We start from the raw sequence: 14,821 nt of genomic DNA on the forward strand, positions 1-14,821 counted from the left end.
AAAAGTGAAAGTGAAGTCACTCAGTTGTGTCCGACTCTTCGTGACCCCATGGACTGCAGCCTACCAGGCTCCTCCACCCATGGGATTTTCCAGGCAAGAGTAATGGAGTGGGCTGTCATTGCTTTCTGCAAATGGCTCTGCTGCTGCTGCTGCTAAGTCGCTTCAGTTGTGTCCGACTCTGTGGGAAAGTGTCAAATTACAAAGCTAAAAAGTCTCAATATGATTACTAAGAAAAGGAAGGACAAATAAAGATATAGCAGAATTGCATAAACCTACAAGTTTTCAACAGCTCAGTTATCTGTCTGCACTTTAGTGGCACGCTGGCAAAAGAATATGTTTTTATTTTCCACTTTTGAAATTCATTTTTGCCCATATTCTTTACAGCAATTGGTTGTGCAAACACAGTAAGTGTGTTCTGTCATAGTCAATAAAAGGCAACAGAAAATTACACATGAGAATAACCTTCCAATCAGGATCATTGCATACATATGCTGAGAGTCTCCATTTAACAATCTTACTTTTCAATTTACAATCAAGGCAGAAATCCATCAGGCAAGTAATATTTTCAATGATGCCTATGTAACAATGGCAGGCTTTCACTCTGATATTAGAAACTAAGCACAAAAGCACATCTTATTTACCCAACCATACACTCTGACAAACAAAACCTTGTGCAATGTTGCTTCATTTTGTAGCACAAGACAATCTAATAACAAAGTATGTCTCGTTGAATCAATTTATATCTCGGCTTAGTTGAAGTTTTCAATGGTACTCCTCAATACGTTCCAATGCACCAAACACACTGAGACACCAAGTAGGACTTTGTCATTATCCTTCACAAGCTTTCAGCACACCACTTGCCCCTCAACTGTCCAAATCATTTTCAGTTTGCTTAGCACCTCTACATTATGTATAATTTAATTGGTGATTCATCTGGTCAAGTTTTGTCCTATCCTACCCTAACAATGAATCTGACTTAAACATATAGAAAAAATAGGTATAATTGATAATTGATCTTATTAACTTAAAGCAGGAGAAGGCAATGGCACCCCACTCCAGTACTCTTGCCTGGAAAATCTCATGGACGGAGGAGCCTGGTGGGCTGGAGTCCATGGGGTTGCTAAGAGTCAGACAGGACTGAGCGACTTCACTTTCACTTTTCACTTTCATGCATTGGAGAAGGAAATGGCAACCACTCCAGTGTTCTTGCCTGGAGAATCCCAGGGACAGGGGGGCCTGGTAGGCTGCTGTCTATGGGGTCGTATAGAGTCGGACACGACTGAAGCGACTCAGCAGCAGCAGCAGCAGCAACTTAAAGCAAGAGGAAAAACCCCTTCAGTTTTATAACACTTTTAACTGGCAATAACCAACATATGTCTCACAAAATCACTAACAGGGTCAGTCAACTCCCTGTTGATATTTTAGGATTCAGTATCCTCTGGATTCTCCTCATGCTTTTCTAGGATTGTTTTTCCCTACTATTTTCCTATATCTTCATTTTGCTGTCAGTGACTGGTCCTTAGAGTGTATTCTTTTATATTTTATAAATTTCATTCTGCAGCATGCATGAATTAAGGTCCCCATAATAAGAATTTTCAAATCACTTTTATCTTGTTCTCCAGTGTAATATATACAACATCCCCTGAAAATATTTGCTCTGGAGACCCCAAACAAAACCCAAGAAAAACTTTTTTCTTGATAAATTTACTTATTTTTTTCATCTTCTTAACCACAATTTCCTATTTTCCTTTTGTTCATTATTTTCCATGTTTTCAACTCCACGTATTATTTATCCATGATTCTGTCCTATAGCAAGTATTAGAGAAAAAAAATATTTAATTCATGTTATTAAATTCAGGAGAATAAAGGCTAATATGAATAAAAGTTCCAATAAAATACAAACAAATGCAGGTTGCTAAAGTGATGCCTAGAGAAATTCTCTTCAATAAACAGATAATTTAACTTATAAATATCATATCAGTATTTCAGCACCTTTTTATGTAGTGTTTGAAGTACTCATAAAGTTTAAACTCAGACTAAATGCTATTTTCTAATTAGTCTTAATAAATCTGGAAAACCCTTTGACCTTTATCAGAGAGCTCAATCTAAAATCCTGCAACCTGAATGAAAGTGGGCCTGTAGATAGATGTTTGCTTTTCTGGCCCAAAGACAAAATGTAAGTTGGATCTGAATACATGTGGGTGGGTTATTTACTCTTTATTTTCCTATGTGCACCATCATTCTCCTTTGCTTTGACCTCTGATGAGTTATAGACTTTTGCTACTACCTATGTAGGAATTTGGAAAAAAAACACTCGTTGCCTGTAAATGATAGGCAAATTTCATTTCGGTTCCACCTTGAAACTTATAGTTAAAACCTATTTCTAGTCCTTAAGAAGACTGACTCTACAGATGGTTCACTGGTCACCAGAAATACTACCTCCAAGATAGCAAGATCCTCAGTATTTCATCTTATTCTGCTTCAAGATGTCAAAATTACTCACTACTATTTTTCCATGAAATTATGTTACAAAGATCCCTACACCACCTTCTCATGATTTTAATTCTTAACCACTCTCACAGTATCCTCTTGAGGAAATTATGTAACAAACTCTCCAGGACCACAAATTTGTACTGTGTGAAACAGTAAAGATATTTGATTCAATTGACTTGCCCTACCCCACCTGTGGGAAAGACAGTTGTGTCATCAGCTCTTTCTGAAATTAGAAAGAGCTTTTCTCTCTATACAGTAGCTGTTAATGGGACCATGACTCCTTATTTCTATCAGCCTTCTTTCCATTGCATTTAACCCTGTTCATATAGACCACCTTCACAGATGTGTTCTAAGGATTAGAGCTAATCCAACTAAAGAGTTGAAAGTGTCTTGCAAAAAAAAAAAAAGTACTTTATACTTAGCTTTTAAGTATAAAGTATTATATTATCATTTTCAGTTCAGTTCATTTCAGTTCAGTCGCTTAGTAGTGTCCGACTCTTTGGAACCCATGAATCTCAGCACGCCAGGCCTCCTTGTCCATCAGCAACTCCCGGAGTTCACTCAGATTCGCGTTCATCAAGTCTGTGATGCCATCCAGCCATCTCATCCTCAGTTGTCCCCTTCTTCTCCTGCCCCCAATCCCTCCCAGCATCAAAGTCTTTTCCAATGAGTCAGCTCTTCGCATGAGGTGGCCAAAGTACTGGAGTTTCAGCTTTAGCATCATTCCTTCCAAAGAAATCCCAGGGTTGATCTCCTTCAGAATGGACTGGTTGGATCGCCTTGCAGTCCAAGGGACTCTCAAGAGTCTTCTCCAACACCACAGTTCAAAAGCATCAATTCTTCGGCGCTCAGCCTTCTTCACAGTCCAACTCTCACATCCATATATGACCACTGGAAAAACCATAGCCTTGACTAGACGGACCCTTGTTGGCAAAGTAATGTCTCTGCTTTTGAATATGCTATCTAGGTTGGTCATAACTTTTCTTCCAAGGAGTAAGCGTCTTTTAATTTCATGGCTGCAATCAGTTTAGTTCATATTAAATTCAAGTAGCTCACCTTTGCCTTCAGGGTTCTGTAGCTTTCTGTGCACTTGTAAATCTCAGCTATCAAACACATTTCTAAAATAATATACAAGTGAAACTGGTAGGTTACCAACGATTTTTGACACCCACTGAAGATGTCTGATCTGTACAACCAATGTGGTTGAAAAAAGCCAAAGTTCACATTTATATGGTATTCTGTATTTTCAAAGATCACTTGGTATATTATACAGCAGTCATATGGTAACTGGGACTCAGGGATAATTATCAGTTACTTTATATGCCACATATGTGAACATATCATAGCTTTTTAAAAAATAATTGAGTAAAAATGCATGTCTACCATGCACAGAGAAGTGGTAACTGCCAAACAACGTTTACAGCTTACTTATTTTATACTTGAAAAGACAGGGACTACTTAAATAAGTGATGCAACGGTGCCTACAAGGTTAATATAGGAAAATGGACTTAACAAAATGTTAGTTTTAAATAAGACCTTCTCATCTCTAGAAACTAAAATTAAGGAAATTATAATGATGCCAGATTTTTTAAAGATGTCAATTTTTGACATAATCAGTACACTGAGTTTATTTACATGGAATTTTACTAATTATTCCTACCAGAAAAATAAATCTACTAATTTCTGATATATTAAATCCACAGCATGCAAAATATATGCATCCAAGAGCAATGAAATTAATTTTGTTTTTAATTATAAAGATACGCATTGTGCTAGGCCATCTCGGCTTTCACATGACTGAAGTCCTTCTGGAAAAAGAAATCCAACTTGTCCATTATCACCCAGGAGCCAACAACTCTTCAAAAACTTCCAACAGTGAAAACATTTCACCTAGAGGAAATATTTGTTGTTGCTGCTTCATTTTGTTTTATTTTTGAGACAGATCAATATCATTCAGAACAGCTTTGGTAAATCTAGCATACACTCAATCTAGAAAACACCACCCATGGTCAAAAGTGCAATAGAAACCATTTGTACTGATTCCATATTTGATCTCAACATAAGCTCTGGAGAGGATGCAAGGTCTCTTCTAAACTTTAACGTTTATTTATTTCTGAGTTGATACCTGGGTCATATGTTTTCCCAGTATACCTTAAAGATATGGATTAAGCATCAATGTACTTAGATCTATTCTAGAATATAATATACAATACCTTCCTACAGAGATCTTATTTTCCATCACTATACAAAAGAAACTCTGGGTTACTGAATATGACCATATAATAAAACGAACAAAAAACTAAAGAGTCAATTATCAATTAAGAATAAAGAATTAGGGAGGGTGCTAATTTTGTAGTAAATGCAATGGGATGCAGGTGAGAGAAAGAAAATGATAGAGAGAAAAGCAGAATGCACATTGACTAAATTAATCAGAAAAGAAAAGCTTCAGAGATGGAGAGGCTGGAACTGGCATTTGAAGGAAAATGGGCTAAGGAGAAGTAGGAAGAAAGGAAAAGAAACTTCCGGTTGGGAAAACGGTGTGAGCAAAGGACAGGAGTAGGAATATTCCCTAAATGTTATATCACAGAAGCCAACAATGGCTCCCAATTATCCTTTGAATATAATTAAAATTCCTAATCATCAGCTTCAAAAGGTCTACCTCCCCATCACCTAGATCCTACAGCTAATACTGCATTCAGGTTTATGAATTTAACTCCAGAGTTATCACTTCTGCAATCTCTAAAACTTCTCCTAAGGTACTTCTCTAAGGCACCACAGCGTGTTCAACTCAAAAATTTCAAAAATGATTTAAACTCAAGCCTTTCTGTCTTTGGTTCCCTTCACTAACCGCTGCTAGAGGACAGACAACTAGTCTTAGCAAACTGTGTAGCGTGCAGGATAGTGTATAATGTGCTCAGTCGTGTCCGACTCTTCGCGACCCCAAGGGTTGTAGCCCGCCAAGCTCCTCTGTCCATGGGATTTTCCAAGCAAGGATATTGGATTGGGTTGCCATTTCTTTCTCTAGGGGATCTCCCTGACCAAGGAAATGGACCTGCAGCTCCTGCTGCATCTCCTGAATTGCAGCTTTGTTTTTTTTTTTGTTTGTTTTGTTTTTTAATCACTGAGCCACCAGGGAAGATCCTCTTCATACACAAAACATAATTTGTGTTTATGCTTAACTGTGCTTTATTCTTCCATGCGTTCAGTGTTGTTGTAAACAGAAGCAGAAACTAAATATTTCATTAACTAGATTAGATTATGAGGCCCTTGAACCACTTATGTATCAGGGAATTTCTATTAGATCTAGAATCAGGGATTTTTATTACATACTTCATGCATTTATTCACCAAACATTTACTGATAACTATGAGCAAAGCACAATATACATTTATAGTATATGGTATTTGGACCACAAAATGATTTCAACTCAGTGGGAAACCAAACAGTAATTTCAACAGTATGTGAAAAATACATGAGATTTATATATGACGCAATTTCAGGAGTTGAGAGCTTATTTCTAGATGTGGTATTCAGAATTAGATTCATCAATAAGAATGTGTCTGAGCTGGACAAGAATTATAATGCCTAGAAATGAGAGGAGATGACAATCTAGGAATGCAGAACAAAACAAAAAAACAACATAAAGGTATGAAATATGTAAGCTATGACGGAGGTGGTGAGCAACCCAGTTTAAATGGAGCAGAGTGTATTTAATTGCATAAGATTTTATACAAACCAGTCCAATTTGCACTCACTTCAGAATCACTATAATTATTATTTTTAAGTGTCACCTGTGAAATGGGTTCACCAGAAAGGATTCTGGAGTTCTGTCTTAACTCCTGAGTCTGCCAGTAACTAACTGATTAATATTTTTAAAGTTCTAAGTCTCAGTTTCTTTAAATATAAACAAAAAATTAGAAGCACCCAATATCTTCAAATTTCCAATATTCCCTGCTTTAACAACCTATTTACTTTTTTTGGTACACTCATTTCTGTTTATTTATAGTTATTTATCTGTGTCCATTCTCCACAAATAGAATGTGGACTCCACGAACGTAGGGATCATTTCTACCCTCTCCACCACTGTATTCTAAATACTTAATCTAGTGGGGATATAGTTTGAAAATTATCAGTGTTTTTTTATCATGTGAGGAGGATTTTTATCTTTTAATTCACCCAAAACACCTAATTGAATGGGGCGAGGTAGAATAGGACGACTAGTATTTGTTTAAGATGAAATACAAAAAGGGAAAAGAAACGGAGATAAAAGTAAGCTTTTGGTAGTCAAAATCTGATTTTTCTGTACATCTAAACTTTGCATTATTTTATCTTGAGAAATATGTCAAAATTAATTTGGCTCCTCTTGAGGGTAATGAGGATCAGACTTGGCAGAGTCAACAGGAAAAGGCTATGGAGCCAAATCCCACTCTCCCCTTTCTGGCCCCAGAGAATTCTGGAAAAAAGTTAAAGTTGAAAAAAAAAAAAAAGTTAAAGTTGAACAGCCATTCCAGTAGATGTGTGTCGTGACATTCCAGATTGTCCAAAAGATAGGGAGGAGCATCAGGTAAGTGGGAGGAACCTTAAGAGCCGAGTGGAGCTTGTACTAGTTGAGAGCTCTACCATTACTCGATCTAGTCTCTGTAACTTTGGAAGAAGCCAACTCATGGGATACCCCACATGGTCTTGGAACACAGCTTAATCTCATACTGTTAGATGTAGAAGTAATCACACAAATAAAGGCCCTTGGGTTGGTTTTGCCAGATTGCAAGCACTATCTGAAGGCTTCCCAAGTGGCCCAGCGGTAAAGAATTTGCTTGCCAATGCAGAAGACATGAGTTCTATCCCTGGGTGGGGAAGATCCCCTGGAGTAGGAAATGGCAATCCACTCCAGTATTCTTGCCTGGAAAATTCCACGGACAGAAGGAGACTGGAGGGCTACAGTCCAAGGAGTCACAAAGGGTTGTACATGACTGAGCACACACATGCAAAGCACTGTCTCCTATGGTCAAGATATTGAGTTGAGAACCACCAAGCCTGCTATGCAATCACCAGGACGATATAGAAGAATCCAGAAAAGTGGGTGGAAGTGAATCAGAGCAGAAACCAGGGTCCAACTTCCTTGGAGCCAAATGGGGCCAGTGTAGTCAGTCAGAGGAGATCAAGATCTATCAGGATGGGACATAAACTGTACTAGCTGCAAATATCAATCACAAATAATTGGTTCACTCACATGGAAGGTGCAGGAACTAAATCTGGCAACAGGATACTGAAATGGAGAAACTCACCATTTGCCACAGTCTCACATATAACACCGTTCCAAATACTCCTGATACAACTTTAGGGAGGAAAAGGCAGTCATAAAATTTTATTTCAGAAAGTAGCAATTTGTCCATGAGATTTTGAAGCCTAATTTTGAATACTAACTATAAGACTGTACAACAAAGGAAAATATAAGCAAGGTGAAAAGACAGCCTTCTGAATGGGAGAAAATAATAGCAAATGAAGCAACTGACAAACAACTAATCTCAAAAATATACAAGCAACTTCTGCAGCTCAATTCCAGAAAAATAAACGACCCAATCAAAAAATGGGCCAAAGAACTAAATAGACATTTCTCCAAAGAAGACATACGGATGGCTAACAAACACATGAAAAGATGCTCAACATCACTCATTATTAGAGAAATGCAAATCAAAACCACAATGAGGTACCACTTCACACCAGTCAGAATGGCTGCGATCCAAAAATCTACAAGCAATAAATGCTGGAGAGGGTGTGGAGAAAAGGGAACCCTCCTACACTGTTGGTGGGAATGCAAACTAGTACAGCCACTATGGAGAACAGTGTGGAGATTCCTTAAAAAATTGCGAATAGAACTACCTTATGACCCAGCAATCCCACTTCTGGGCATACACACTGAGGAAACCAGAATTGAAAGAGACACATGTACCCCAATGTTCATCGCAGCACTGTTTATAATAGCCAGGACATGGAAACAACCTAGATGTCCATCAGCAGATGAATGGATAAGAAAGCTGTGGTACATATACACAATGGAGTATTACTCAGCCGTAAAAAAGAATTCATTTGAATCAGTTCTGATGAGATGGATGAAACTGGAGCCAATTATACAGAGTGAAGTAAGCCAGAAAGAAAAACACCAATACAGTATACTAACACATATATATGGAATTTAGGAAGATGGCAATGACGACCCTGTATGCAAGACAGGAAAAAAGACACAGATGTGTATACCGGACTTTTGGACTCAGAGGGAGAGGGAGAGGGTGGGATGATTTGGGAGAATGGGAATTCTAACATGTATACTGTCATGTAAGAATTGAATCGCCAGTCCATGTCTGACGTAGGGTGCAGCTTGCTTGGGGCTGGTGCATGGGGATGACCCAGAGAGATGTTGTGGGGAGGGAGGTGGGAGGGGGGTTCATGTTTGGGAACGCATGTAAGAATTAAAGATTTTTAAATTAAAAAAAAAATAAAAAATTATAAAAATAAAAAAAATAAAAAAAAATAAAAATAAAAAAACAGATTGGAAGTTTAAAAAAAAAAAAAAAAAGGCAGATTGGAAGTTTAGCTAATTTTTAACCAGTAGAGGAAGGCAAGAGTAATTTTCCTACACAGCCAGTTAGAATATGAGTTAGACCATGTGATTTGCCTACAGTATCTTTAATAACATAGTGTCTGGCACATGTTTAGTATTCAATAAACACCCTTATTTTAATAACTAAACCAATTAAATGGCTCTCTAAGTAACTATGATTCTTTAATTCCACAGTATTACTAAGATTAAATAGAAAATACAAATGACCTTTTAGTTGTTCTCTGCTTCCCAGCCATGACGCTCTCAGAGGAATCCAAAGTCCTAAGAAAACAATATCGTTTTTCGAGGCCAAAATTCAAATCCCAATGAATCATTAACTTGGTCTAAGCTTACTGAAACTTACTACCTCAGGACAACAAACAAATTAAGAAGATTCTATTGCCTTTTCGGAAGCCATTAAGAAATCCTTACATCAGTATTTAAGGAAATTTCCATAACAAAATTTCTAGCATTCATGGGCCTCCCTGATGGCTCAGCTGGTAAAGAATCCACCTGCAATGTGGGAGACCTGGGTTCAACCCCTGGGTTGGGAAGATTGCCAGGAGGAGGGCACAGCAATCTCTTCCAGAATTCTTACCTGGAGAATCCCCATGGAAAGAGAAGCCTGGCAGGCTATAGTCCATGAGATCTCAAAGAGTTGGACACATCTGAGCAACTAAGCACACATATTTGACTTATCGATCTGCAAAACATGTTCAACAAATACTATGGCATGTAGTGTCATTTAATATTTGAAGAAAAGGGCCTTGAAAAGTCCAAGCACACTCTCACACAGACTCAGTTTAGGTCCACAACTCAAACAAATACATTTCTATGTATGAACCACAGAACACCCATAAGATCAGGCATTTTAAATACTAGAATGTATTATTATTGGAGAAGGAAATGGCAACCCACTCCAATATTCTTGCTGGGAAAATTCCAGACAGGAGCCTAAAGGGCTACAGTTCATGGGGTCACAAAGAGTTAGACATGACCGAGCAACTAAACAACGTCTCACTATTGCATTCCCTACTGTTGATTTTAGACCTTTCTTAGAACACTATTTCTTGAAATTTAACTCAGATTTTAAAACTAGTATGCGATTAGAGTGGCTGGTGCCCTTCAGACTGTTTTATGTTGGTTTGTTTCTAATTTGAGAGCCTCTTATTGATTGTATGGCACTACTTGCTAGATGTTCTGTTTTTAAGAACAATATTGTACCGGAAAATTATCTGAAATCTCAGCTTATGCACTTTTCAAACACCTTGCTGGAGATATATATGTAAAAAAAAAAAAAACTTATCTGAGCCCATAACTTAACCCCTTTTTACATATCAATATTTAAAAATTTTATTTTTGTCACAGTTGAATAGGAATGTGAATCTTCCCAAATACAATTATTTTTTAAAAATCCAGACACAATTTGTATTTTGTTTTTCAGAACATTATCGAGAGTCACTTACCATTTTGGAGAATGGGGTGACTGACAGCAGAGCTCTGATAATGTTTGTGTCTCCAACGCCTGTATTTCACACATGTATTTGTCTGCATTTTAGCCATTTTAGCAATTCTATTCATAGGCATACGCATCTGACTACTCTATCTTTTAGTGAAGCCATACCCATGCATTTACATAATGAAGTATATATCATTTTAAAATTAGTTTTTAAAAAGGCATATATAGGTAGAGAATATCATCTATTAGTTTCATTTCAGTATAATTACAAGTACACTAAGTTTATCTTTGTTTTTATTTTCATTAGGAGGTGGGTCAAAGAGGATCTTGTGATTTATTTCAAAAAGTAGTCTGCCTATGCTTTCCTCTAAGAGTTTTATGGTCTCTAGCCTTACATTTAGGTCTTTAATCCATTTTGAGTTTATGTATGGTGTTAAGAAATGTTCTAGTTTCATTCTTTTGCATGTAGCTGTCCAGTTTTCCAAAAACACTTATTGAGAGACTGTTTTTTCTCCATTGTATATTTTCATCTCCTTTGCCAAAGGTAAGGTGCTGAAGGGTGTGTGGGTTTATCTTTGGGCTTTCTATCTCATTCCATTTATCTATATTTCTGTATTTATGTCAGTACCATACTGTCTTGATTATTGTAGTTTTGTAGTATACTCAACCCTAATTAAACTTAAAAGTGTTTGCATAGCAAAGGAAACTATAATGAAAATGAAAAAAACAACCCTAAGAATGGGAGAAAACAATTTCAAATGCAGCAACTGACAAAGGATTAATCTCCAAAATATACAAGCAGCTCATGCAGCTCAATATAAAAAAATAAATAAATGAAATAACCCAAGCAAAAAATGGGCAGAAGACCTAAACCAACATTTCTCCAAAGAAGGCATACAGACGGCCAATGAACACATGAAATGATGCTCAACATCACTTATTATTAGAGAGATGCAAAACAAACCTACAGTGAGGTATCCCTTCACACTGGTCAGAATGGCCAACATAAAAAAGTCTGCAAACAATAAATGCTGGGGAGGATGTGGAGAAGAGGGAACCCTCTTCCCCTATTGCACTGTTGGTGAAAATGTAAACTGATACAGCCCCTATGGAGAACAGTATGGTGATTCCTCAAAAATAGTAATAAAACTACCATATGACCCGGCAATCCCACTATTGAGCATATACTCTGAGAAAAGCATAATTCAAAAAGACACATTTACCCCAATGTTCATTGCAGTACTAATTACAATAGAGGGGAAACATAAGCAACCTAGATGTCCATCAACAGATGAATGATTAAAAAGTTGTGTTATAAATATACAATGGAATATTAGTCATAAACAGGAATAAATTTGAGTCAGTGAGGTGAGTGAACCTAGAGCCTGTTATACAGAGTAAAATAAGTCAGAAAAAGAAACCTCATTTTGAGAACCACTGTTTCAGAGGAACCTACTATGCTTCCACAATTATGGCTAAGTCCCAAATCTGAGGAAAACAACATCATTGTCAATTCCATTTGGAGTTTCCTGGCAATCACAGCAACACCCAACATACATAGATTAAGAACATCCCAGTGTCACACACCTTCTCAACCATGATAACTACCCTTCCTGAACACGTCACTATACCAAATATATCACTGAAATTTAATAGGAAGTCCTTGAGTGTCTATTATATGTAAGACATTGAAGTGCAGTTGTCTAGCTCATCTACATGACTAGGAGAAGCACAGATAAGCAACAGCATACCTATGATTAGAGGCTCGCAGAATTTTACACAATGATGAAAACGAAAATTAACCATCCTTAGGAAATTACCACGGAGCATAATTTGAATTCAAAAGCTTTAAGAATACAGTAACTCTGACTTTAACAGAAGTGAAATAAAATAAGTTTAAATCTCCTTTTTGAAAATTAAAACAAGAGAAATAAAAAAAAAAACTTTCACTGATTAAACCATTGGGGTTATTTTGTCTTGATTATTTTTAACCAAATACTTCATGTCTCTTCATCACAATACAATATTAAGAGAACTCTGAATTCAGCAACTCAAGAATAAGCTAAAATTTCTCCAGCTTCAGTTATCTCAATATTGCTCCAGAGTTATGCTATGAAAAATCAATGTGTAGTGTGACCAAAATGACAAGGTCCTTGGATCTTAACTCAATGCATTTCCTTATAAAATGTTTTAAAATTTATAAATATTAGCCACCTCTACAAGTGAGCATGTCCAATGATTATTGGAATCTGCTATGCCTCTTTTTCTCCTTCTTCCCTTTACTCTTCTTATAGCTTGATACAATCGTCTTCCTTCCTCCTCTATACACACATCCCCCTCATGAGTTTTGGATTCTGATTTTCTCAACCAAGTGAGAAGATTATTATTTTGATTTCAATTGTGTGATAATATCTGATGTTGAGAAGTAAATGATCTGTTCATGCCCACATTAAACCCTCTCATCATGCTTACCTTTTTGATATAAAATATACAGGGAACTCCAGTTCCTGCTTCAGAGTCACCCCATTTTGACTTAGGTTGAATTATTGAATTTCCTGGATATCAGTTCTTACCTGACATTCATCTCCCTGTCCTATGAACATAGTGAAAGAAAAGGAAAGTTGCTCAGTCATGTCCAACTCTTTGCGATCCCATGGACTATACAGTCCAAGGAATTCTCCAGGCCAGAATACCAGAGTGGGTAGCTGTTCCCTCCTCCAGAGGATCTTCCCAACCTAGGGATAAACCCAGGTCTCCAGCATTGCAGACGCATTCTTTACCAGATGAGCCACCAGAAGAGCCTAAGAATTTTGGAGTGAGTAGCCTATCCCTACTCCAGGGGATATTACTGACCTAGGAATCGAACTGGGGTCTCCTGCATTGAAGGTAGATTCTTTACCAGCTGAGCTACCACGGAAGCCTATTCTATCAACACAGAGCTCATGTTCTTGAATCACTCTCAACCTATCACTAATAGATAGATCTTAATATCCTCCTCGCTTCATGCCTGGTAGCCCATGTTCCATGCAGTAGCTAAGGAATAACAGTGATACCTATTAACTTAAGGCCTCAAAAACCACCCAGCGATATTAGTAAAGTAAGGCTCAAAATTCTCCAAGCCAGGCTTCAGCAATACCTGAACCGTGAACTTCCAGATGTTCAAGCTGGTTTTAGAAAAGGCAGAGGAACCAGAGATCAAATTGCCAACATCCACTGGATCATGGAAAAAAGCAAGATAGTTCCAGAAAAACATCTATTTCTGCCTTATTGACTATGCCAAAGCCTTTGACTGTGTGGATCACAATAAACTGTGGAAAATTCTGAAAGAGATGAGAATACCAGACCACCTGACCTGCCTCTTGAGAAACCTATATGCAGGTCAGGAAGCAACAGTTAGAACTGGACATGGAACAACAGACTGGTTCCAAATAGGAAAAGGAGTACGTCAAGGCTATATATTGCCAACCAGCTTACTTAACTTACATGCAGAATACATCGTGAGAAAACCTGGGCTGGAAGAAGCACAAGCTGGAATCAAGATTGCCGGGAGAAATATCAATAACCTCAGATATGCAGATGACACCACCCTTAAGGCAGCAAGTGAAGAGGAACTCAAAAGCCTCTTGATGAAAGTTAAAGAGGAGAGTGAAAAAGTTGGCTTAAAACTCAACATTCAGAAAACTAAGATCATGGCATCCAGTCCATCACTTCATGGGAAATAGATGGGGAAACAGTGGAAATGGTGTCAGACTTTATTTTGGGTGGCTCCAAAATCACTGCAGATAGTGTTTGCAGCCATGAAATTAAAAGATGCTTACTCCTTGGAAGGAAAGTTATGACCAACCTCGATAGCATATCAAAAAGCAGAGACATTACATTTGCCAACAAAGGTCCCTCTAGTCAAGGCAGTGGACTTTCCAAAAGTCATGTATGGATGTGAGAGTTGGACTGTGAAGAAAGCCGAGCACCAAAGAATTGATGCTTTTGAACTGTGGTGTTGGAGAAGACTCTTGAGAGTCCCTTGGACTGCAAGGAGATCCAACCGGTCCACTCTAAAGGAGATCAGCCCTGGGTATTCTTTGGAAGGAATGATGCTAAAGTGGAAACTCCAGTACTTTGGCCACCTCATGCGAAGAGTTGACTCATTTGAAGACTCTGATGCTGGGAGGGATTGGGGGCAGGAGGAAAAGGGGACGAAGGGGATGAGATGGCTGGATGGCATCACCTACTCGATGGATGCGGGTTTGGGTACACTTCAGGAGTTGATGATG

The 14,821-nt window shown here is 37.7% G+C and overlaps 1 protein-coding gene across 1 annotated transcript in view; it reads right to left on the reverse strand.

Moving 5' to 3' along the window:
- The window catches only part of NLGN1 (neuroligin 1), a 783,716-nt gene that overhangs the window by 659,506 nt on the left and 109,389 nt on the right, over positions 1 to 14,821 (reverse strand). The window lies entirely within an intron of this gene.

Source organism: Capra hircus, chromosome 1 (genome assembly GCF_001704415.2).
Source record: "Capra hircus breed San Clemente chromosome 1, ASM170441v1, whole genome shotgun sequence".
Taxonomy (NCBI): Eukaryota; Metazoa; Chordata; class Mammalia; order Artiodactyla; family Bovidae; genus Capra; species Capra hircus.